Raw genomic sequence first — 24,779 nt, forward strand, 5'->3', positions numbered from 1 at the left:
AAGCAGTATGGGGATTCTTCAGAAAATCTGAAGTGGAACCACATTTTGAACCAGTTATCCTCCTTGACACATACTCAAAGGACTTAAAGTCAGCATACCACAGTGACGCAGCCACATCAATGTTTACAGCAGCTCAATTCCCAATAATTAAGCTGTGGAACCAACTTAGGTGCCCTTCAACAGATGAATGGATAAAGAGAATTTTGTGTATATACAAATAGAATATTACTCAGTCATAAAGAACAATGGAATCATGGTATTTGCTGGTAAACGGATGGAACTATAGACTATCATGCTAAGCGAAATAAGCCAGTCCCCCAAATCCAAAGGCCAAATGTTCTCTCTGATATGAGGATGCTAACACACAGTTAGGGGGGTAGGGGAGAAAAGAATAGAAGTTCACTGAATTAGATAAAGGGGAAGGAAGGGAAGGGAGAAGGAATGGAATAGGAAAGACAGTGGAATAAATTGCACCACTAATTAGAATAAGTTATACTCCATGTATGTATTAATACTTCAAAATACACTCTGCTGTTATGTATACCTAAAAAGAACAAATAAACATTTATTAAACAAATAAACATTCTATTTTGATAACTATATTAGAATTATTTTGTAATCTTCTATATATTTATTTTATGCATTTAAAATCAGTACTGTGGGGCTGAGAATGTGGGACGGTGGTAGGGTATTTGCATGGCATGTATCAGCCCTAAGTTCCATCCCCAGTTCCGCACACACACATTCACACATCAGCATTCTGAGAAGGGGATCCCAGGCTTTGGCGACCACTGAGGGTGTGGGTGCACAGAATGAAATGGTTAAGAACTGCAGAGGAGCGTGGTGGGGAAGAGCAGGAAATGAGCCACCAGGTACACCCAGCTCTGTTGCTGGTTACTCAGCTATAATACAGGGCAGCGCCTCGACTGGCTTACCCCGAACTATGTTCCAGAAGCCCCTGGGCAAATTCATCCAGTCTTTGTGACCATCTTGTGAGATTTGTCCTCTCACCATCCTCCACATTATAAAAAAGGACTCTGAAACTCAGAGAGGGTAAGTGACATGTCTAAGATCACTCAGCTGGTAGGGGAGAGACGGGGTTTAAACCCAGGAGGACTTGGCGTTAACCTCCTCCCTGCTCCCTCGCACAGCATCTGTTTATCATCACAACACTAGCAATGTTAGAAACAAGTGTGTCACAAGCCATTCATTTATGCCCCCGAATAACCCTGAAGGTTAAACATTATGATCATTATCATCCTCATGTTGCACCTGAGGGTTTAGAGAGACATGGGGTCCATCGGCCAAAGCAACATATCTTGGCATCGAGGCCCTGCAGGGCCAACTCCAGCTGCTGCTGGTTTTTTTACATAAAGTTTTATTGGCACACAGCCACACCTATGGGGTATATCATCCATGGCTGCTGTCACTCAACAATCAATGGCAGAACTGAATAGCTCCTGCAGAGGCAGAATGGCCTGCAGGACCTGCAGTGTTTGCTACCTGGTCCCACATAGATGAAGTTTGCTGATGCCCCTCTTAACCGCCATGTGGTAAGCCAGCTCCCTGTCTGTACCCATCACCTGCTGGAGATACGGCCCTGTAAAGAAGCCACCTGGACTTCAGTATGTTGAGCGGTATGAGGGGCATTTAGTGCTGTCAACATCTTAGGGTGTTGCGGAGGTGAAACACACAGGAAGAGTTTAGCAAAGCTCCTGGCAACACGATAAGGGCTCAGGAAATTTTGGTTGCTGTTGCTATTATCTGGTATCATTTGAACTTCTTATTAGGATTTCCTTTCATATTCTGAAAAGTTTATCTAGAAGCCAAGCTGGAACAATGATCATGTGGGCATGAAGGGAACTCATCCGGATGCTGGGTTTGCATTTATCTCTTCATAAATGTAATCTGCCTCTCAAATTAAGACATCTCTCTCCTCTGAAACAAGCCAATCCCCCATCAGTGACCTTCCACTGAATTAGTCCCACAACAGGAGAACTTTCATGATGGGTAAAATTCAGTCTCCAGGTGGATTTAAGTGATTGGGACTAAACCCGGGTCACAAATCACCTGGGAGCCCAGTGGCAAATAAGCACAGGTTCAAATTCCTCAGAAAAGAACAACAGGGAAAGAAGGAGACTTCAGCAGTGGGAAGAGGCCATCCCCGGAGGCAGCAGAATTCCATAACATGGATTTCCAAGAAGGAAAGCATGCCAACTCTGTTTCCCTGCGAGCTGCCTCCCGGGAAACACTGGCTGATGCTAAAAACGAGTTGTCTTCCCCAAGCTCTGTCAACAGAGGCAAAGAGAAAATTAAGATGATTACATATATTTAGGGGAAATTAGAGTGTTTTGGCTTGAAGTTTGCTTTCTCTATCAACCATATTAAGCAGGCAATTACTCAACACTCCATTTGGCCTGGAAGATGCTGCCTTCACATGGAGAATCCTTTCCATAAACTCCTTTAGAAAAGAAGGTGGGGGAGACACGCAGTTCAGAGCACAGCTTTGGGGTCAGACATGCACGGAGTCAAAGCTGAGCCCTCTTATTCCCAGGCTCAGGCTCAGGCCCTGTATGGATGGCTCATTCCTTCTAGCTTCCTAGATCCAGGAAATGGGTAGTGTTGGTGTTATGTCCCCCGTCCTTCCACTGATCCCCTATCTGTGCCTTTGGAATTAACTATATTGTCTTCCTCCTCTGATGCTGGGCTCAGCCTGTGATGTGTTGTCATCTGGGAGCTCAGCAGAGGTGATGCGAACAGAGAGATGAAAATGTTCCCCTGAGTGGATTTGCTTGCGCTTACTCCCTACCCCATCCTGCTCCTGCCATGGCTGTATGCAGAAAATGTATGATCCAAGATGCATGGTGCAGGGCCACATTGTCCCATCCATCCTGGCTGAGGCTGTCCTAGATCAGCCAATAGCTTGCTAGTCTCCATGCATCTCCAGGAGCCCAGCCCACATCAGCCCACATAGCTGACCCAGAACCTGACCCAGAAGCTGACCAAAGTTTTATGAAAGGGACCACAGTTCAGCCCAGCCCAGCCCAGATGACTACCAAGATAAATAAATGTCATTGAATTTTGGGGATGTTTGTTATGTGGCACTGGCTGTCAACAGATAGCTGATGCAGATAATAATATTTCCTTCATAGAAGTGGGTTTGAAAAATAAATGAGACAATAGCTAGGAAGTCCCTGGCATAGACCTGACATCTATATGCAGAGATGGTTGGAGCTGGTGGAGTCGCAACTCTACTGTGTGTGATAACAACCTGTGCTTTGTCGCCATCCCGTTCACATGGTTGCTGCCCGTGTCCATTGCCTCCAGGAGGGGACGCAGCAGAGCAGAAGGCACAGGTATTCCAGAGGCCTGAAACTCTAGGGGAACTTAGAGGACTTGCAACAGAAATAAACAAAAATGGACTTGACCAGACTTAGGAGTTGAGAGTAGCTCTTCCCTCCCCTCCTTCCCTATTCTGGATGGAAATGAGGTTCCACTGGGGTTGGTAGGAGGAGAGAAAAGGAGCCAAACTGCTCACTGAGGGGATTCCATGTCCGGTGTGCCCAGCAGCCGCGCACTGGCGGCAGCCTTGCAGAACCATGTCCAAGCCAGAGGGCATCACGCCTGGCAGTGCATGGACCCGTCGCAGTAGCCCAGAGGTTCTGCACTGAGCTGCCTTTCTCTTCCCGCACTGTCCTTGGGCTGGGCTTCTTCCTGGACCTCTGGCTCACTTTAGGGGAAGAGAACCTCATAACAAATTGGAATTAAATATTATCTTCACCTAGCTGAAAATAGAAATGAACCTGAAGTCTCGAAAATAAAGGGGACGTTCCTTGTGGACCTTTAGTCGGTGGCCCTTAGACCCATTTTCAACTAGATGCTGCTGTTGGAGATGCCAGTGGTCACTGACGCCTGGGGAAATATACATTTAAGGTCCAAATGCCACTCACGCTGGGCAGAAGAGTGGAGGAGGTTTTGCAACTGGAGTGGTGACAATTTCAGGAACATTTACTGAGGGATGACCTCATTCCCCAAAGACCAGGTGCTGGGAGGGGCAGAAGAGTGAGGTCAGGACAGACATCACTGTCCTTGCCTAATGACCCTGGCTCCCCCTCCACCCCCGAACTTAGAGAAGACCCTCCCACAGAAGCCAAGCCTGGAAGTTCAGGCAGCGCCTGGGCAGGAAATGTCTTTTCTTCCCCTTGTTCCGTGTTTATACACTTAAATAAATGTTATCAGGGCTGGGGTCGTGGCTCATGGTGGAGCCTTTGCTTGGCATGTGGGAGGCACTGGGTTAGCTTCTCAGCACTGCATATAAATAAATGAATAAAATAAAGCCCACCACAACTAAAAATAAATTAAAAAAACACAAAAAGAGATGTTATCAACTTTTGAATTCCAGGCAATATCTGTCCCACAACAAAAGCAATTCAGATTTCTGGCTTCTCTTGAGGAGAAATAAAGGAGAAAATAAGCACCCCATGGGGTCACCCGGCACAGGCGCTGAGAGCAGTGGCCCCCTCTGGGGATGGCACGTTCTGGGTTCCCCACAGTCCCCACTGGCCCCCGTGACCTCGCCAATCAGAAACACAGTGTCACCTGCCTGTTAGCATTGTTCCTGTTCCCGAGTCTGTTAAAGGACAAGAAAACCTCTTTGTGCTCAGAATGTTTTAAAAGTGGGAAAATGGAAGCCACACAAAGAGCATCTCCGTTCCCTGCCTCCCGCCTCATTGGTTTCCCTGCCTAGACCGTGTGCATTGGCTGCTCTGACCCTCGACTCCTTCCTGGAGACGACTCTGGGATGAGGTGTGTGTGATTTGGGGTATGATGTGTGAAAGGAAGATGGACGCTGCCTTTGCCAAACGCCCGCATGGACCACACGCATGCCCCCAGAGAGTGACACTTAAAGAACCGAACACGGTGCCCACTTTGCCTGTCTGAAGTATTTTTAATTTTTCCCTAAATAGAAATATTTGTTTTCTAAATAGTCCAACATCTATGCTGGGAGCAAAAAAAAAAAAAAAGTCTATCGCCAGAACTTTAGTGAGATTCTGAAAAGACAGCAAAAATGTTGTGGCAAATAGGAAAAAAAGGAGAAGCCATTTGTGAAGAAGAACTATTTGTATCGAATATCATGAGAAAATAAGTGCATCCTGACAATTTTGTACATCTCCTATGATTTGATTGTCAGTAATGAAGCCCACAGGAGAGTGATAAATGTGCAGAGGAGAAGTATCTATTTCACTTATATGGCAAATTATGCAACTCAGAGCTTGATAGCACTTGGCAAAATACAAATGTATTTGAATGGAATTCAAATTGTTGCTCTTTGCCTAAGACACAGGTAATACCACCAGGGGTCCTGTCTTTGGATTTTTATAAGAGGTAAGAGTTTAAGTAATAGGAGCAGTATTACAAAATTACCTTTAAACACTGAAAACATTTTTACTTTGTTACAGGGTGTAATTTCCACTTTTCCCCTCTAATGGCTCATATACAGAAAATGATACACTAATGCAATTTTTCAAATTTAGTTACCTTTTTTTGTGTTCTAAAATTATATGTTCTCATCATTGCCCTGTTTGTCAGACTGTAGGATCCATTTATTTCCCCGTTCTTATGGTTCCATAATTTATCTTCTTGTCACTGAACTTTCATAAACTTTTTTTTTTTTAAGATACAAAATAGTTGCAATAAACTCTGACAAAAATGCTTCCAGTTCAACTTTTGAAATCTTTCAATTATGTTTTGAGTGATTATCATACTTTCTAGTGTTACTGTGCTATGAAATCTATGTGGAGTGACATCTTACTAGTTTGGGGAAAAATTACTTGAAGAAAAGAGACTCACTTCAAACCATTTATATTTCTTTGCCTTTTCACTTTGGAATCTCTAGATTTATATTCACGCTTTTCCCATGTAGAGAAGGGAAAAGGGATGATAAAATGAGGGTTGCATCTCTGGCAGATGGAAATGCTACTGAGTCAAATTCAAGCTCTCGAGAGGGGATGTGGCTGGGGGGAAGCTGTGTTTTTATGAGCCTTTGGGTACCAGAGGAAGACATAAAAAGAATCCATTAGGTGAGGCATCTTATAAAAGCAAAACAAAACATATGGTCTCAGACAATAAGAAATGCTCAGTAGTAGATTGGGAACCACTTGGCTTTGTCTTCATGATCTGAGACGATGCCTGGTGGACACTAGAACACGTAGTGGACACTCGGCAGGCTGTCCCAGGGGGCTGGGGACAGGGGATAAAGCTTGATGGTGCCCCAAGACAGACCTGTGCTGACCAACAGAAACACAAGATGAGCCACACGTGAAATTTAAAAATTCTGGCAGCCACGTTCAAGCAGAATGGATTTCGTACGATGTTTTATTTAGCCTAATGTACCCTACGTATTGCCACTTCAATCTACCACCAACATACTGTTGCTATGGTGATGAGGGTGGGACCCAGGGCCTCGGGCATTATAGCAAGTGCTGTACCACGGACTTGCGCTCCTGACCCCTTTGATGTTATTTAATGTTGAGACAGGATCTTGCTAAGGTGCCCAAGCGGGTCTCCAACTTGCCTCCAACTCCTCCCGCCTCAGCCTCCCGAGTCGCTGCAGTTACAGGTGCTGTTTGCCATGGCACTCGGACACAAATGATCAATGCCATTGGTGGCTTTCTTTTTTGTCAATTTTTACTGTGAATATTCTGGGCACATTTGACATGTGTGGCCCATCGCAGCTGGGGTTGGCCCCACTCGGGGTGTGCTGCAGCCATGGGTGGCAGGTGGCTCCCCTGCTGGGGCATCGTCCGAGCGCAGTGGAGCGCGGCCTCTCCAGCGCAGCACTCGGGCTCTCTGGGTTAGCTGTGTATCTCCCTGACTTCCTTAAGTTGGGTGACAACAGGACTCGTGTTGCCCCGGCACTGCTCATCTCTGGAGCACAGCAGACGTTCCATCAGCGTTGAATCAGTGAGTTACTGACAACATGGAGGAAGCCACGCATTTTCTTCTGGGGCAGAGACACCTTCTGGAGAGGCTATTCGAGGTGCTGCAGAACCTGGTCTCCTCGCCACCGTCCCCTTCTGCTGTGGGCAGTGGCTGCTGGCTGCCCACAGCTGCCCCCTCTCCAGACATTGTTCTCAGAGGCTGATGGGCACCATCCCACCTGGGAGGCAGAGACCCTCCCTGGAGCCTGGGGCCCGTGACTGACTGACGGCAGGATATGAGCTTTACCCCCCTCAGTGTCCTGAGGCATCTCTTGAGTGACCTGGTCCCTAAGTCACCAGTCCCCATCCCCTGCCCCAGGCTCTGCGTCTAGGGGACCTAACACCAAGCACTCCCGTGTTCTTTCTCTCTCCTGCTTCTTCATATTTTAGTCTTTGCTTAGAATTTAAATCCATTAGTTGGTTAGAAAATCTTTCACAAATGTCTCTTCTCTCGGAGCCTCCAACCATCAATATGCTACGTCGTAGGAGCCATTACAGTACAGCATCAGCCTTCAAAGAAGGCATCTGGCTTTTCTATCTGGATATTTATTTTACCCCAGGAATGCACTTGTAAATTCTCTGAGCCTGCCAATCAAGCAGTTGTGATCAACAGCAGAATTTATTGCCACACAATTCCACAATTCTTCTGATTGATAAAGGGGGAGATAATTCTTTCACTCTTCCATGTGGCACAACGGTCACATGACTGGAATGTGACTTCATGAAAATGCATCCCTCTCGCACTCGACATCTGGTGGCCGCTTCAGCCATTCAGTAATGGAGGCAGAGGTGGATTGAGGAAATCTTGGAAAGTCGTTGGATGGAGCAGAAAAGAATATATATTTTTGTCTACTTTGTGGCCAAAAGGAAAGGAAATAAGAGCAACACAGAAATCTCAGTGCTTCCCTGAATGTGCTTACTTTTTGCCACAATAATGGCTTTAAAAAATGGTACATCGACTTCTACTTCCAAGTGACCGCTCAGTAACCCGAGCTCTGCCCCAGGGACTTTGCACTTGCTGTTTCCTTTTTCAGACACACTTTTCTCTTAAATATCTGCCTGGCTGGTGCCCACATTTCACTTGGTTCTTAGTTCAATCTAAAACTATTCCCTTCTCCTGTGTTATTCTTGGACACAGAGGTCTGTTTTATATGGTTGACAGCACATATGGTTAGATGGTTATCCAATACACTGGAGAGCAGATTCCCTGAGACTAGCACCTTGGGATCCCTTATTCACCTCCAAATCCACAGCACCTAGAACAGCACCTGACACCGGATAGTCACTGGATCATTATTTGTTCCATAGATAAGTGACCTAAATTGCCTTATCTGATTCGAAGGTGTTCTTGATGAGGAAGCTTCCCTCGTGGGGTCTCTTACCGTCCTGATGACTGGCCCAGACCAGAAATCACAATACCAAGTTGCCGAGACGTTGTGGACCATGCCTTTGATTGCCCTCAAAATTCACGGGCTGTAAGCCTGACCCCGTGGGCATCACAGGTGTGGGGCTTTGGGAAAGACTTTAGGTCATGAGAGTAGTGCTTCCTTGGGGGGATAGAGGCTTTGTCACTAAACACGAGAGCTTTCTGTCTCTTCCTCCCCTTCCTCCTCCCTCCCTCTGTTCCCTTCTCTCTCCTCCTCTCACCCTACCCTGTGACTCTCACAGTCACATGAGAAATCGCACTCGTTTTCTCATCAGCAGTTTTGAAAAGTGCTCTTAAAGCTATATAGTAACGGGCATGTGGGGATGTGGCCGATGCCCTTGGCCAAGGTGCAAGATCCTGGCCTCAAGTCGTGGCCCAGCATATCCACCTTTCCAGCCAAAGCAGAGAAGCCTGGGGCCCCCTCCCTCCAGCACCTTCTGGGCTGACAGACGTGCACACCCTACGCCTGGACAGCTGGACAAGTCGGGAAAGCTGGGCTGAGCCACCAAGTCAGAGCTGGGAGAGGAGGAAGCCACGGGAAGGAGGAGAAGGACGCCCTGAGGACTTCCTTCAAGTAGCTCTGAGTTTCTTTTACGATGCTTTAGACACGTGTGTGCACATGTGTGTGCACCTACCTATATCTTCATAGGCACCAGTTACAGATCAGCTGCTTGTGCTTCGCAATCTTCCAACAAACGTTTTATTGAGCACGTTCTATTTTCCACATACATGGATTTGGGTTTTTGCTTTGGGTGGTGCTGGCAGGACCTGGCCCGTGCTAGGTGAGCCCTCTCTACCGCGCCTCACCCCAGCCCTGGATTCGGCTTTCTCACAGGGAGTCTTAGACTTTGGCTCCCTCCTGCTCCACTTGGAGCTGACACAGCTACGGCTGCTAGAGCATGCGTGCAGCCCGGGGGTGCGCCCTGGAAGCAGCCATCTATCTCTCTCGGCGTGGCTGCTCGGAGGCAGAAGTGAGAGCAACAGGACTCGAGATGCAGACGTCAGGAATGGCTTCCCTGGGTCTCGCTCTGGAGAGCAGACCGGCCAGTCCAATGGTCAGCAAGGAAAAGTAACATCACGACTGTAGAAAGCACCTCCTAGGAAAGGCCGTTGGTCAGGCTGAGCACACTGTGAGGGGCGTGGCCCGTTCCAGAGCACGTGGTGGGTCTCGATATCCCCGGTCTCAGGGGGAAGTCGAAGTCAGCTGGGAGAAGTGGTGGGGGGTGTTCAAGCTGTGGGAAGAGGCTTGCAGCCCCCCCACCCCAGCTACGGAAGACGCTCTTCTCTGTTTCCAAGCCATCAGTGTCCCCTATAATTGGGCAAGACACCTCGAGACCAGTTCATTCAGCAACAGCTGGCTCATCGCTGGTGGGGTGGGAAGCAGACGCAGAAGCCTGGGGACTTAAGCCCAGGAGCTGAGAGCGAGGCGACCGCAAGTCGATACAATGCAATGTCATCTATTAACCGTTGATGCACAGGGAATCTCTAATTCTGATGAGAACCATAAAGGTAAGTGTCAATACACCCACTTTACAGACGGCAAAGCTGAGGCGAGGGAGAGTGCACACCCGGCTAACATAAGAGGAAGAACCAAGGCCGATTCTGCTGCACCTGCCCCACAGTGGCCGCCGTTTCCTTGGTGATGGCGACAGCAGCCCGTGGGTTCCCGGGGCTGGGCTGAGCCGCTCACCCACCCCCACCTGCACCCGTCCATCCCCTGGTTGCTCTTTCACTCCAAATGAACCCATAATGAACCCCGAGATCCTCTCATTTGCCTCCCTCCTAACAGATTTCCTCCCTTCGTCCCCCTCATTCCCTCATTATCCCCCTACCTGGCCCCATTAGAACACCAGCCCCTTCCCGCCTCCCTACTCACTGTCCCTTAAATCCTTTGCCCCACGTTGCTTTCTCCATGTGATGCCACAAACAGTACCTAAACTTGTGTCAGGTACATAAGGCCTCCCTCTCCCAAGGGGGCGAACACCCGAACACCCAGCTCCTGTCCCCACAGGCGCATGGTGACAGGAGGGCTCTGATCAGCGCTTGCCTCAGGGATGAACCAGGAGCCTGCCAAGGAACAGTGGCGGCAATTTGCATAAGACTTGGCCTCTGTAAGGACACTTTGTCCTGGAACAAACCACTGAGCCTTCCTACTTCCTGCAGGCAGGAAGACCCCTCGGTGTGTGGAACCCAGCTCGGCTCTCCCTGCCTCTCAGATCCAAACTTGGAATCACTGGGCACAATCTGTAAACATTGGCGGCCCTTACTCAGTGCACCGTGCACCTCCTGCTTCTTTATTCGCTAGAGGCAAATAAGCACACACCCTAGGCATAAAATAATTTATAATTTAAACAGAAGGCCCAAATAGTCACATCTCTCTGTTATTACCTTCTGTCCGGGGACTCTGGGCGGAGACGAAGTTTGTGTGTAAGCTCCACTCTGCCTCCGCCTGGGCTCAAGCTGGCTTAGAGCAGTGGACAGAGATCAGTCAACCCACCAAAAAGTTCACGCTAAGATGTCCATTTTTGCACCAGATTTTCTAAGTTGCTGATAGAGGTGTCCAGCAAACAGAATTTGGTCAGAGAGCAGCGGGAAGAGTAGAGGCGAGTGCTTGCTGGGTACCCAGCAATTCACATTGAACCTGTCCTTTCTTCCGCTCTGGTCGGGGGAGCTAGCACTATTTCTACTGTATAGATGGGGGTCCAGAGTTTAGGGAGATTAAATGATGAGTCCAAAATTCATCAGTTTGTGAGGCTCAAGGTCAAGGGCAAACCCAGGCATGTCTGGCTACAAAGGCAGCTTCTGAGCACAGACCTGAGATCATCTATCTATTCAATGGACACTTAGTGAGTCCTGTGCCTGGGCCACAGAGAAGAAGGGCTGAATAATTCCAGGGCTGAATTTATCAGAGGTTAGGAAAGTGAATGTCTTGGCTGTAATGGGGCCGAGCAGTCATCATTACCTCCCGGAGAAAAGCACACGGGCCTTCTGCTGTGCACACACTCAGCGGAGACTGAGTGAGAACTGGATAATCCGTTCAGTCTTGGACCCTTGGTGGAACCCAGACTCTGGTGGGGGAGGGGCGGGCATCTTATACAAGCCCCAATACTTATTAATTTGTGATAAGAGGGGCAGCCCGGGGTATCAAAAGCACATGCTAGAGAGGATTAACCGGCTGAAAGAATGCCAGGTCTTGCCATCAAATACACGCTCAAAGTCAATTCTAGGGCACTTTTTTTTTTCTGGGCATTAGGGCATATTCTGGGTGCAGGGGAATGTTTTATTTACCTCTTAAATATTCCGAACCTCTCTTTAGGTCCTCTAAACAGTTATATTTACCAAGAGACTCCTATTATCTGACTGTAGCAAGTATATGCACAGCCCCGTCGGACACCTGCCAGCAAACAGAACAGGCAGGCAGCAATCAGGTAAATTTTAGATACATGAGTGGCTTATAAATAAACATTCAATGCACCAAACAGAGATAAACGAACAATAAATAAGTGGATTTAATATGGTTAGATACGTGAAACTATTTCAGAGAGATAAACAGCAATATCCCCTGGATAGAGGAAGCCAGGGATGGAGGAGACAGGTGAACAAATTCCACAAAGGGAAGAAAAGAAAAAAAAAAAAATAAGAAAATTCCCCTCCAGGAATTTCTGATAACGTCAACAAACATCATTCTTAGTGCGTTCTCAGTATATGTCGGGTTTGCTAATCTGTTGTAAGCCGTGTTCTCTACAGACAGATGTTACACCCAGGGAGCATGCAGACCTCCTCTTTCTGCTTTCCTGACACCTGACTCCTTCCGAAGGCTGCCTGGCCTGCCGAGAGCACATCTGGGGGCTAACAGATACGGGATCTCGCTGCGGCCAAGGCTGGTGTCCTCTTCGACCTCGTCCACACCTGCAACTGGCAGAGTGGCGACTTGCCAAATTCACCTGTGTCATCCACTCTTGCCCTGTCCCTTTCCCAGGTGTCACAAAGAGTTTCCTATCTCGGACAAAGACTACTAAAACACAGTACATTATTGTAAAACCTTCTCCTGTTATGTCTGTAGATGGGGATTTATGGTACACAAAAAAAATGAATCTTTCTGTGAGGATGATCCCTAGGCTGAATATAATTTTGAGATCCTTGGGAATGAGCACAGAAAAAGTAGGAGAGATAAGAGAGAGTGGGAGGGAAACCAGTGGAAATGAAGGCGTTAAGCCAGGAGTGGGGGCACTCGCCTGGAATCCCGGTGGCACGGGAGGCTGAGGCAGGAGACGGCCAGCCTCAGCAACTTAGTGAGGTCCTAAGCAACTTCGCGGGACTGTCTCTAAATTATATAGAGACCAGGCTCCCACAGGGGACCCACAATGTAGAATTGCACAGGGTCCCATTGTCAGAGGAGCTGTGGTCACTGTCTTGAAAAATTTCTTAATACCTTTATCTAGGATTCTGTGCTTTGTTAAGGGAAGTTCTGTGGGACACAGGGCATGAGCTGGGGCCTGGTGCCGGGGCTCCAGCTGGTTTTCGTCCTTACACCTCCAGAGGCAGCCTCAGCTGCTCACCTCCTGCCTTCTGGTGACCTGCATCCTGCCTGGCTTCCTCCTTCCTGCCGCTGGCCTGCTCTTGCTGCCACTTTCTGTTTGGGATGGCAACTGGGACATGTAGGTGAGGGAAGCCCCACCTCCTGCCATTATTGTCAGGTCCCAGTGGGTACAAGGATCTGACCCACCCAGTGGGTGAGGGTCAGGGTCAGATCCATGCCCCACAGTATCTGGGGATAGAGCCATGTGGTGACAGCGCCAAGGCATGGTGGATGGGGACCCCTTGTCCATCCCTGACCCAGGTAACAGTGAATCCAAATGCAGAAGTTACAGATGGGGAAATCGTTATGGCTTGAATCTAAAAATGTCCCCCAAAGAGCTTATGTATTAAGCAAAGCAGGTTCCGAGGTGAAAAGGTTGCATTCTGAGAGTCGTAACCTCGTGGTAATTTGAATGAATCAACAGGCGGTAACTGTAGGCAAGTGGGGAAAGGCTGGAGCAAGTAGGTCCGAGGGCGTGGTCCTGGGCTGCCTAGGTCGGGCTGCCTCTCTCCCACTCTCTGCTTCGAAGCTGCCCTGAGCCCAGCAGCTCCTCTGCTCTGCCCTTTAATCATGACGCTCTGCCTCGCCTCTGGCCCCGAGCAATGGAGTCAGCTGACCACGGACTGAACCTCTGCAACTGTGAACCCAGATAGCCGTTTCCTCCTCCAGGTTGTTCTTGCCAGGTATTTTGGTCACAGACAAAAAGCTGACTGACACAGGGGTCACCACAGTTGGGGTGGAGGACCAGTGGGAAGGCAAGACTGACTCACCTGCCCCAGCCTGGGGCCCTGGAATTGGTGTAAGAGTAAATTATAGACATGCAAATGAATTCCTCCTACTTTCCCTTAAACTCTTCTCTGGGGTAGCCACCAGGGCTTCCCACAAAGGTCCCAGTTCCTTCCCTCTGGATGTGCTAGATTTGCCCTTTGCTGCTTTCCATGCCCCTGGGGCCACCTGACTTGCATTCACGATCCTGGAGGGGATTTAAAAGCAAAAAGCCTATTTCCTCAAAGGAAGTCTCCTTCATCAGTCTGGGCCCAGATAAGAAGGACAGAGATCCCAGTCCCTTGTGTGGTAAGAAATGAGCTTTTCCTATTTTAAGCCATAGAGACTTGGGAGTTGTTTGTCGTTGCTGCTAAACATCGCCTATACTGATGAATTAGTAAACCATTTTTCCTAGCACACTGTCTTGTGAATGATAGACACATACCATCTTCATTGACTAAATGAATAACCTTCTCCTGGCCAAATTCAATTGTCTTCTGTAGAAATGTTGTTAAGATATGTCTTGGCTCAGTTGGCCCCGCGGGACAGTTCTCTTCTATGTTCACCCACCATCTTGATTTCCTGACTTCTCTGGTTGGCCTCCTACTTCTCTCTTGCCTCTTATTTTCTGCATTCCTCTTCCCTTCATTCCTGATTCTTTCTATTCTCCTCTTCATAGAAAACTTTGAAAATCCTCTGCAGGTGGGTGGCTTCTGCAAGTACAGCTCAGATCCACCCTTCTAGTCTCCATGTCACCTCTTCCTTCAACTGTATGGGACATTTGCATTGAGATGTCTGTGGCATCTGACTCAATATGCCAAAAATGACACTAAGAAGCATCTTCCAGAACCAGTTTCCCCAAGTCTCAGCCTCCGTCTACATGTCCGTGGCACCACCAACTCACACGCTCTTCCTGAAGCTTATTTTAGGCTTCGCATCTGTTTTATTTATTGCTCTAATGTTAATCTGCCCCCAAGTTCTGCTATGCAGTGGCTGTCGGATTCACTATGGGCTCCGTGTCCACCCACTTTCTGCTACATTGCCAGGACTCTTGATCTCTGTCTCAACTCCTCTAGAGATGCAGACCCGCCTTCCTCGCTTGTAACAACATTTTTTTTTAAAGATTTTTATTACATGACAAGATCATTATTAGAGAATAGCAATTCTCAACTAGCATAGCAGGATTGAGGCATAACTTCTTTTTCCATGTAGACTTTCAGGCCCAAGAAGTCTCTCAGATGGGACCGTAAGTGCTGAAAGTCACGCGACATGGACAAGGGAAGAGCAGAACTGCTGTGAGGTGAATGGGAAGGACCAGGCAGGATCAGCGCAGCTTTGGGATTTCCCAGAATAAGGCAATTGGGCTGCAGGCACAAGAACCAGTGTGGGGTAGGAAATGCAAGCTTGTCTGTCTTTATACTGAGGAGTCATAAATTGTCAACAGGAGTGGCAACCTCGGCTGTCAAGAAGGGCCAGGCAGTTACGGGAATGAAGTAACGTTGGCTGCAAGCCCTTTGGGTGCCCTGGGAGGAAGCACCACTCAGCCCCAGCTGGTCATGGTCACTGGAAACATAGGTCTGGCACAGCGAGATGCTCAGATTTTTTTTTTTTTTCCAAAAGAAACCCAAAATAAGAATTTTTAGGTGAGAAAATGGCTAGTGTAGGAACTAATTTAAGAACACTATGAAGCTCTCACAGAACCTTTCTGGGGACCAAGCCCTGCGTTCAGGCTGCTGTCTTGAGAGTCTGGGCCTAAAGGTGAGATGAGATGAGAATCCAGGCTGGAGTTTAGGGAGCAGCGACATTTACGGGGTCATCTGAAGAAGAGAGAAAAAGCAGGGTCATAGAGGACAGAGGTCACTCCAAATCTCACAGCATTGGTCAGGAGAGTACATGGGACCATGGGTTCCTGTTTCCATAGTGATTAGGAAAATAACAGCAACGAACCAACCACCTCTAAAGTGTGCTTCACAGGGGGTACCAGCGAACCTATGGCGAAATTGAAAATAAAAAAAAAGGTGAACCAAGGGCCGTGTGCCAGAGCACTGCACCTTTGGATGGGATGGTGCAGAGCGGTCAGTGGATGGACACACGTGTGACATTATCAGGGACTGGCCAAGATGGGCCACTCAAGGAGGGGATGGACATGAGTGTGGTGCGGTATGAGGGAGGAACTGGGAAGGGCCCCCCAAAGAGCAGGAGATGGGGGGAGCAGGGAGGCCTGAAGAAGCAGCAGAGGTGCAGAGAGACAGACAGACAGACAGACATGCAACGGAGACAGCCACGCCTCTGTGACATTATCAGCCCATAGTAGGGCCTCAGAGCCTTACTCTGACTCATTTGTTTTCTCACAAGACCCCACGAGGAAGGGACTACATTTTGGTCCACCGAGCAGTAAAGAAAATAGGGCGTGAAAGTGTATTCAAATGCCTTGGCTGTTTATCTGTTAGTTAATTAAAAGGGGAGAGTCGAGCATATCTGTACAGAGAGGGGAGAAGTTGGGAAAAGGAAGGGTCAGAATCCCGGAGGTCCATTTTGAGAGCCTCCAGTTGGAAGGAGACACTGAGCACATCCCAGCATAAGCTATGAGTCATGATGGGCGGGTGGCAGAAGAGAGGCTTGTGTTTTTCTCAGAAAGTTCAGGGAAGAAAGAGAAAGAAATTAATGGTATCCAATTGTTGGCGAACAGGGAAGTGGAAGGAAGAGGCTTGCAGGCACTTAGCTTTTGTTCCTAAATAAATCACAGTGGACATGGGGCCCTGTTTCTCTTGAGGATGTGATACAGACTCTTGGTTGTGGGAAAGCTCAAATTAATCATAAAACAGGTCTTGGATATTGAGGAGAGATTAATCATCTAGAAATAAACCAAGGATGGATTATTTCATATCTTTGGGTTATGCTCAAAAATGCATCCAACCCCACCAGAATATTGGAGCCATATGGAATTGTCTTTGGTGCACCTGGTGACGGAGACTTCCCCAAAAGCACGCTCCGAAATCAGCCTCCACGCCTGGTATTCGGAAGTGGGTCTGGGTGCTCCTTGCCCTTGCTCAGAGGCTAGCACCTGCCCTCTTCCCATTGGGAATGTGAAGCCCAGGCCTCCCCCTCAGGGTGGTTTCTTTTGAAGAGTCCTGGAATGAGGAATAGGAATACAACCTTTCCATTTAGAAAAGAAAATCGCTCCATGTGCACAATTTACATTATCCAGAACATGACAGAAAGCACAGAGCAAAATAACTCTGCCTTCCTCCCCTCATGCAAATGGCAGTGTTTTCAATCTCAGACCCTCTGAGGCTCTGTGTAATACCAAAGTGCCTCTGTATTTTTTGCTGGTTTGTTCTCAAAATGAGCCACTGTAAACATGTTGGGACACGTCTAAAAACTCAGATCCTTAGGGTCCATCTCCAGGATTTGTAAGTTAGTCAATCTAATTGGAGGCTTAGAAATCTACATTTTTAAATCAAGCTCCCCAGGTGGACCTTAGATTAGATTTCTGAAAAATTTCCTGCAAGTTCTGATGAGTAAAGAAATCGTATCCTGAATTTTTTTTGGCAGGACGTGAAGGGCCTGGTTTTGAGAAGTCATCATGTGCTAAAAACCACACTTTCCTTGACTTGGAGAGTCAGAAGCAAACAGCACATTCAGAAAGGGACTCTCCTCTCATTAAAGTAGAGGACTTCAAATCAATCGAGATTCCAGGGGGTCCTGAAAGTTCTCTTTTCCATTTCTGCATGCAGAAGAGAGACGGAGAAGACACGGTCTCCACCCAGGATCCGCTGGGCAGACGGTGGGACACACAGCACACACAGAGGCGAGAACTCCAGTTATGACAACGGCTTGCCCCAGGTTTTCAGGCTGCTCATCTTTCAGAACTCTGGCCTGTTGTCCCAGGAGCTGTCACACAGCACATCCTGATTTTGGTTTAGAAAATGCAGCTGGCGAAAACCGAGACAGAGGCACAAGCCAAGTATGCAGAGCAGGAGGGACCTAGAGATGGAGAGATACTAAGAACGGCAGAGTCTGTTCAAGCTCATGTGTAACGTGCAATAACTCTAGGAGGCGGGTTCCCCTAGGGGTCCATTCTGCAGATGAGGAAACCGAGGAGTAAGTTTAGGCTCCAGGCTGCCAGTGAAGAGAAGAATGTGATCCCAGTGTAGCCCAGAGTTCAGGTTCTCCACCACTGGGAGGCCCCTAGGAAGGACACACCGGGGCTGGGTGGGGCTTGAAGGGAGACGGAATCTGGGCAGAGGGGGATGGGTAGATGTCTAGTCTCCTGAGTCTCTCAGGCCCTGTTCCAGGCAGGAAGGACACTACAGTGAACAGCCCTTCACGGGAACAGATGGGGAGAGCTGCTGTTCCTGGGGTGCTTTGAAAAATGTCAGAAGAGCTTGTGGGATCAGTGTCAAAGGACGTTGAATGGATGACCACAGATGACACTGAGATTTCTGGGCATCTGGGGAAATTCAGCTTTTCTAAGGGCACTGAGTTGTCTGTCTTGTAAGTCATGATTCTCAACAGGGGTCAACTTTGTCCCCCAACCCCCTAGTGATATTTGGCAATATCTGGAGACATTTTAGATGAAGGGTGTGTGGAGAGGGAAGGTGCTTCTGGTGTCCAGTGCGTCTGTCCACGGCCGCTGCTAAATATCCTACAATGCATGGGACAACTACAACAAAGAAGGACCTGGCTCTAGATGCCAGTAGAGCTAGGTAAAAGAGGAAGAGACCTCTGCTTGAAAGGTTTTTGAGTAAGGAAAGAAAAATGGCCAAGGCAAGCCAAAAAGGGTGTTGCAAGGTTTGCGCCCACGCAATGGGCTGTGGGTGTGCAGGCAAGCCCTGGGCCCCGGGGCACCCACGGCCTTTCCGTCCCAGGCTCTCCTTTATTAACTCGCTCTTCCTGGAATGACTCTCCTCTGAATACTGCAGTTTAGAATGCAGAAATCTTTACCCGAAGGTGCCTTTGAACTTTGGGGATAGGATATTATTATTCGGCCGATGCCAATCATTAACCTCTGTTCAATAGGAACCTCTCTCTTGGAAGAAACCTACTGGGAATGATGGAAGTCTCTTCCCTAAACATGTGCGGAAACATTCACAGGACCAGGCAACTGTAGGGCTCTGAGGTTTTGCATATTTATGTTTGAAACCTTCGCACGAACTGTTACTTTAAAAAGGAAGGATCAGTTCATCTTTGAAAGAGGGTGATTGATCACTGCCAATCGGGCATTCCTTCATTCTTGGCTTCCTCTTTGCTTCCTTAATAAGTTCTTCAGGAACACCAGTTTGCTATTAAAGACTGGCATTCATCATAAGCCAAGCAGAGAGGAGGCAGCATTTGATGGGCACAATACCCTATTTCAATCCACAGTGTCCTTTTTGTTCAACTCGATCTGTCGCATCATTAACATTTGAGGAAAAACACACAAAGACTTTGGTAAATATTAATCAGAGGCGCGCAGCCCCCTTTCCTGACTCAATTACCCATTACGGGGCTCTCCAGGTGATCATGTCCTGCTAAACCTCCTATTTGCTTAAAATGCAAGTGAGAGGCACTTTCCTTGGATTGCCGTGTGCTCTCAGCCGCCTAAGTAGTCTCTAGCAGTGGGGGAACTGTCTTTGTTTCTTTCTCCCACCCTTGCTCAGCATTCTCTCCCAACTGGTGTCTGAGTGTGTGCGTGCTCACCCTCCGGCCTCTGGCCTTAGTGCTTTCTCAATGGGTTTTAACTTTGGCTGACAAGTTCAGATAACTCGAGGCACAGTGAACACATGTGCCCAATGGTCAACATACCAGCCCGCGGATGATGGCCATGTCTGAGCTCCGGAGTCCATTTCTTGCACTTAAGATCTCATCAGACCTTGCAGAATTGCCATCGTCACCCTTTCCACACTGGTGGAAGCGGGTTTAAGTCATGATCTCTCTTATTATCAGTGAAGTCATTAAAAGTCTATCCGATCAATTGGGCTCTGACATAACATTAAAAACGTTCTTGGGTGAAATCTATTTCTCTACTCCTAAAACTGGTGTAAGTTCAAGGAGGCTCATAATGAAATCTTGTCCCCACCCGTGTCAGCTCCTCAGGTTAACAATGAATATTAACATCCAGGTGGCAGGGGCTGGAATCCATCATGGAACATCAAAATCCGAACCTGAAAGGCCGTGCTACTGAGAGTCACGAGTCTAGTCCAAACAGCGGACGTGCCGTGGCTGTGGAGATGAGGGACAGGTCTCCAGTCTGCATTTTCTGGAGATCAGGTCAGACTATAGGTGAGCCTCAAATAATCAGCAGCAAAAAAGAAGTGAGATGATTTTGAACTGAGTTACTAGGTGGGAGGGTAACTCAAATGATCCTACACTTCCACCCCTATTTTAAAACCAGGCTGGAACTCGGTGCTTTTCCTAAAAAAAATGGACAAATGTTTTTTCCCCCAACAGTTTTTTCTTGGCTTCTGTATGACAGTACATCTTTCCCCAAGAAATCAATGTGCAATCAATGTGCAAATACACAGTAGGCACTTGCACATTTTAATTCTGTGGAAAGGTCCTCTCCAACCACTCCCTGAAATGGACCACGAGAGATTTATTTCTGAGAAGCCCCTGGGTCCTTTGCTGTCTGCCAAGCATTTGAGAAATAAAGAGGTGGAATCAGAAGATACCTGGTTTTGCTCATACACAGGCAAATCAAGCCAACAAAAGAATTATGTTTTTCAATATACTCAGGCGGTGTAATTCTTGCACAATGCTTGTTGCCATGGTACTCTGTCTACTCTGACATACTGGAAGTTGTTCCTTCTACATGAGGGCGTTTGAACTTTTTTGTACTTGACCCATAGTAAGAAACACATTTGATGTTGTGACCCATCAACTACATGTGTGTTTATATATAAAGGAGCAAGAATATTTAAAAATATTACATCCCTCGCTACATGTAAGTTACTCAGACAAATTCTAATTCACTTACTTAAAAAATAAAATGCTGGCTGTAACTCACCAAACTGATTGCACTAATGTTTCTTTTATGTCGGGGGAAGTAGGGATTGAACTCAGGGACACTCCACCACTGAGCCACATTGCACCTTGCTTTTGTTGAGGCTGGCTTTGAACTCGAGATCCCCCTTCTTCGGCTCCCAAGCTGCTGGGATTACAGGCGTGCACCACTGCACCTGGCTGTGGTTCTTGATCTACAACTTGAAAAGCAAAGCTCTGCCTGAAATATTTGAGCTGTTCATCTCTAGACCCAAGACGCAGTCTTTGTCCTATCATAGTGACTGTTTTACATATTGATAAACAGAGGGAGAGAATGATGCCAACTATGAAGTATTTGTGTAATAATGTATCTAGAATCCCTAGTGTGTACCCCAAAATATGCTTTCAGCTGAGAAGGTGCAGACTTCATCCAGATTCTTTCTAGTCTCAGTCAACGGTACCTTCCTTCCTCGTGGTTCTGTTAGAGGTGTCTGTCTGTCTGTCAGTCTCTCTCTCTCAAGCTGGGTCTAAGTGATATCCAAATGGGCAGAGACTTTGCATCGTAGAGACAGGTTGACCTGCCCCAGCCCAGGAACTTCCCAGCAGGCTCTGGGGTTCCTATAGAGCCGAGATGGGCTGACCTTGCTGTTCTAGAGCTGAGCTGAGCACATATTGTCCTTTATTGTTAATACAGGAAGTCAGTTCCCATCAGAATGCAGCACGAGAGGGATATTTCTCATTGCCTGGAAGGTTAGGTTTCGGACACTAGCCATAACACCATTAGGATTGAATAGAATTTGGGATAAAGTAGGTTCTTCTTGGAAATCAGCCCAAAGATTTAGCTCTTCATTATTGTGTAAAGAAACCCTGACAGAAATGTTCCAACCAGGACAACTTTCAGATGAGGTTTCCAAAGAAGTTATTTCAAAACTGAAAAGAAAAGGTAATAACTTCAAAATCGTAATCAACATGCATATCTCTAGTTCAGACATTGGATTTTTACTCATAGAAGATGAAGTGCTCACTCCAACACCATCACGGATATGACTTCTGCAGGAAATTCAACTGGGAAACTATTTGAAACTTCGCGTTGCCAAAACAAATTGATGATGGATTTTTCAGCTCAGTTCTTGTTTCAAATTACTAAGTGTATTAGCAAAAGAAACTGAAAAGGTGACTCCAATAGGATTCAATGGAAGTTAATAAAAAAAAAGGGAGGAAGCCAATCAAAACTCACTAGAGAATCTCTGAGGGATAGGAAGGCTGTAGTTTCTAAAGAGTCTGGGAAAGTTTTAAAATCAAGAGTACTTAGATCAAATAGATGCCTTAGTTCCGTTCTTTGAACTTCAAGAATACAGATATTTGAAAATGCAGAATATTCTCCCGGCTTTTACGGAGAAGAATGATAAGGTACTAGAAGTCCTGATGATTATTGGCTCTCTCTGAGATTTGCCAGACAATAAGGAATAAATTAATGTAAGTGATAAGGAAAATCATGCCCCCTCCTTCTTCATTATTAATGACCAAATATTATTAAATCAATAATTTTGGTGATGGTCTGAACATGTTATTAAATATCATGAATTATTAACCTAAAAGTTGATCAGAGCTATGAGAATAATTCAAGTTAATGGGAGTCTTCGGATTTCTAATGAAATATCCAGTCACTGACAAAACATCTCTGTTAGGATTTTTGGAACATGAAAAAGCAGAGACCACAGATGTCCTCAAGGAAGAGAACAACATTCCTTGCTGGATTACAGGAAATTAAAAAACCAGATATCCATGATCAAAATAATGAGAGATTAAATAGACTATAGATAATTCATTTTCCCCCACCTCGCCCCCGCTTCTCCCCCCTCAATTAATATTGCACCAATTGTTTCGGAAACCTCAAAAAATTGGGCAACAGCCATGGATTTTTCAATGCTGGGTGTGCCTCTGGCGAGGGGAACTGGGCATAAAGCAATTAGTCGGTGGCTCTTAGCCAGTAGCACTATCTGTTCCAATTACTTTGCCTTGAGCAAGGAGTGTGTGGAAGAGTATTCTGTCCAAAGTTGTCCAATAACAGGCAGTGGAATGTGATTTAATTTAAAAGGAACAAGGAGGCAGGAGGGAAGAGATGGGGTGGGCCCCCCCACCCAGCAAGCAGAAAGGTTTGATGGACTTTGACCCTTTTGTGAAATCATAGTTACGATCCTTGGGAACGTTGACACAAACAAACCATCTGCTGTCAGAGAAACTGAAGGCAAGCAGACACCCCCTCCTCTCCCCGCATACCTTCTCCGCTGCAGGCTTCCTGCTAAAACCACATCTTGCCAAAAAGCATTATCCCGTGGTAGAATTTCCCAATACTAATGTGACTCTGTCATTGAAGAGTTTAATGACATGTACTTTTTTTTTTCCCCCCAACCATTTAAGGCAACATGAGTCTTGAATGTTAACGGGGGAAAGAAAGCAACAAAGGGTTTAGACTTTCGCAAAACCTGACAGGTGGGTCAAGACCTGGGCAATGACCTGGAAAACAGGAATGTAAAGGTGTTTGCTTGTCTAGAAATGAACAGTGGAGGTGAGTGGGAGGCCCTCTGCAAGTAAGTTAGGAGAAGAGGGGCAGGGATCAGATTTGGTGAATGCCAACCAGGTCCATCTTTTACTATCTATGGGATTTGAGCAAGCTAACCTACCTCAGTGAGTCTCAGGGTGAAGAGTCACCAGGCCTCAGTCACTGAACTTCCCCCAGCCAGCACATACAGTGGCCTGAGCCCAGCATGGGCCGCTAAATTCTGTCTATTCACAAACAGTGGGTTCCTTCCCTGTCCCCTGCACTGTTGTTGAAGACAGATCTTGCCCTCGTGACATGCATAGTCTAATTGGGGGAGGACGGCAATAAATGAGTAAACCAAAGATATTAGGAAGAAAATAAAAACCAGAGGTTGTGTTAGCAAATGACCAGCGGAGTCCATCTCCATTTCAGATGTGGGCGATTCTGGAGGTTTCTTGTAGGAGGTCAAATCTAAGCGGGGACTCGGAGACTTTTCTAAGACAAGAGGAATTCAAGCCTTATGACTTTGATGATTCAAAAACTTCTTTAAAAAACTCGCCTTTGAGGGACACCGCTACACCGGCTTCCTCAGCTGGCCTCCCTCACGGGACCTGAGTGCTCTCCAAGTCCTCCTTACCGCATGCTGGTGCCTAGCCGCCAACAGGGGACCATGCCATTGCTTCTCAGACTGAGCCAGGAGGGGGTCACCATCCATTCACCACTGAAACTAGATTTATTTGCAGGACCATGAGATGGCATTGGAGGTGGTCCAAGCACATAGGCAAAGACTCACGGGCAGTTAAATCATGCTGAGACATAACAGTAAGAAACTATGCTAAGGGAGAGAATTGTAACCATCCAAGGACACAGAAAACCACAACCCTGGCCCCAGAGCTGCATTCCTCATACATTTAACCCAGGTTCTTATGCTATAGGATAAACTAAATAAATCAAGGGACTCTTGGGATAGATCAGGAATAAGCCTGTAATAAATTCCCTTAAACTTCCTTGTCACTGACCTGCCTGGAACCTTCACTTCTTTTTGAGCATTAAAAAATATTATTGAAGGCTGTAGAGATGTGGCAGGAACCGAGAAGGAAATTCCCCCCTGAATTTTTGCCTAATTTCTGAGGAGGTTAAATAATTGGAGAAGGGTTAGTTTTGTGGAGATTCGTCACGTGTTGGATTCCAACGGGACAAAAAGGACTTTCTTTTCTACACATTACAGTTTTACCAACGTAAAAACAGGATGCAACTGCTCATGTGGGTCACGTTCAGTTGTCGAATTAACGATTGCTAATGCACACAGCACAAAATAAGCAGTAAATAAAAATTAGTTGAATGAGGAGTGAAGAATGAAGGCAAAGGCTTGGAATCTGGAAAACTGGTTGCCTCTGGTAACTATACTTTTTGAATGTTCCTAAGGGCTAAATGTTTTCCATAGGTTATCTAATTCACTAAGACGTAGGCATTATTATCTTTATGTTATAAAGGAGTGAGCTGAGCTTGATTCCTTAGTACTGT

General features: G+C 46.9%; 1 protein-coding gene across 3 annotated transcripts in view; it reads right to left on the reverse strand.

The window, feature by feature from the left end:
* Positions 1 to 24,779, reverse strand: part of Tshz2 (teashirt zinc finger homeobox 2) — a 424,675-nt gene that overhangs the window by 290,807 nt on the left and 109,089 nt on the right. The gene's annotated exons all lie outside the window — the stretch shown is intronic.

Source organism: Ictidomys tridecemlineatus, chromosome 5 (genome assembly GCF_052094955.1).
Source record: "Ictidomys tridecemlineatus isolate mIctTri1 chromosome 5, mIctTri1.hap1, whole genome shotgun sequence".
In the NCBI taxonomy this organism is placed as follows: Eukaryota; Metazoa; Chordata; class Mammalia; order Rodentia; family Sciuridae; genus Ictidomys; species Ictidomys tridecemlineatus.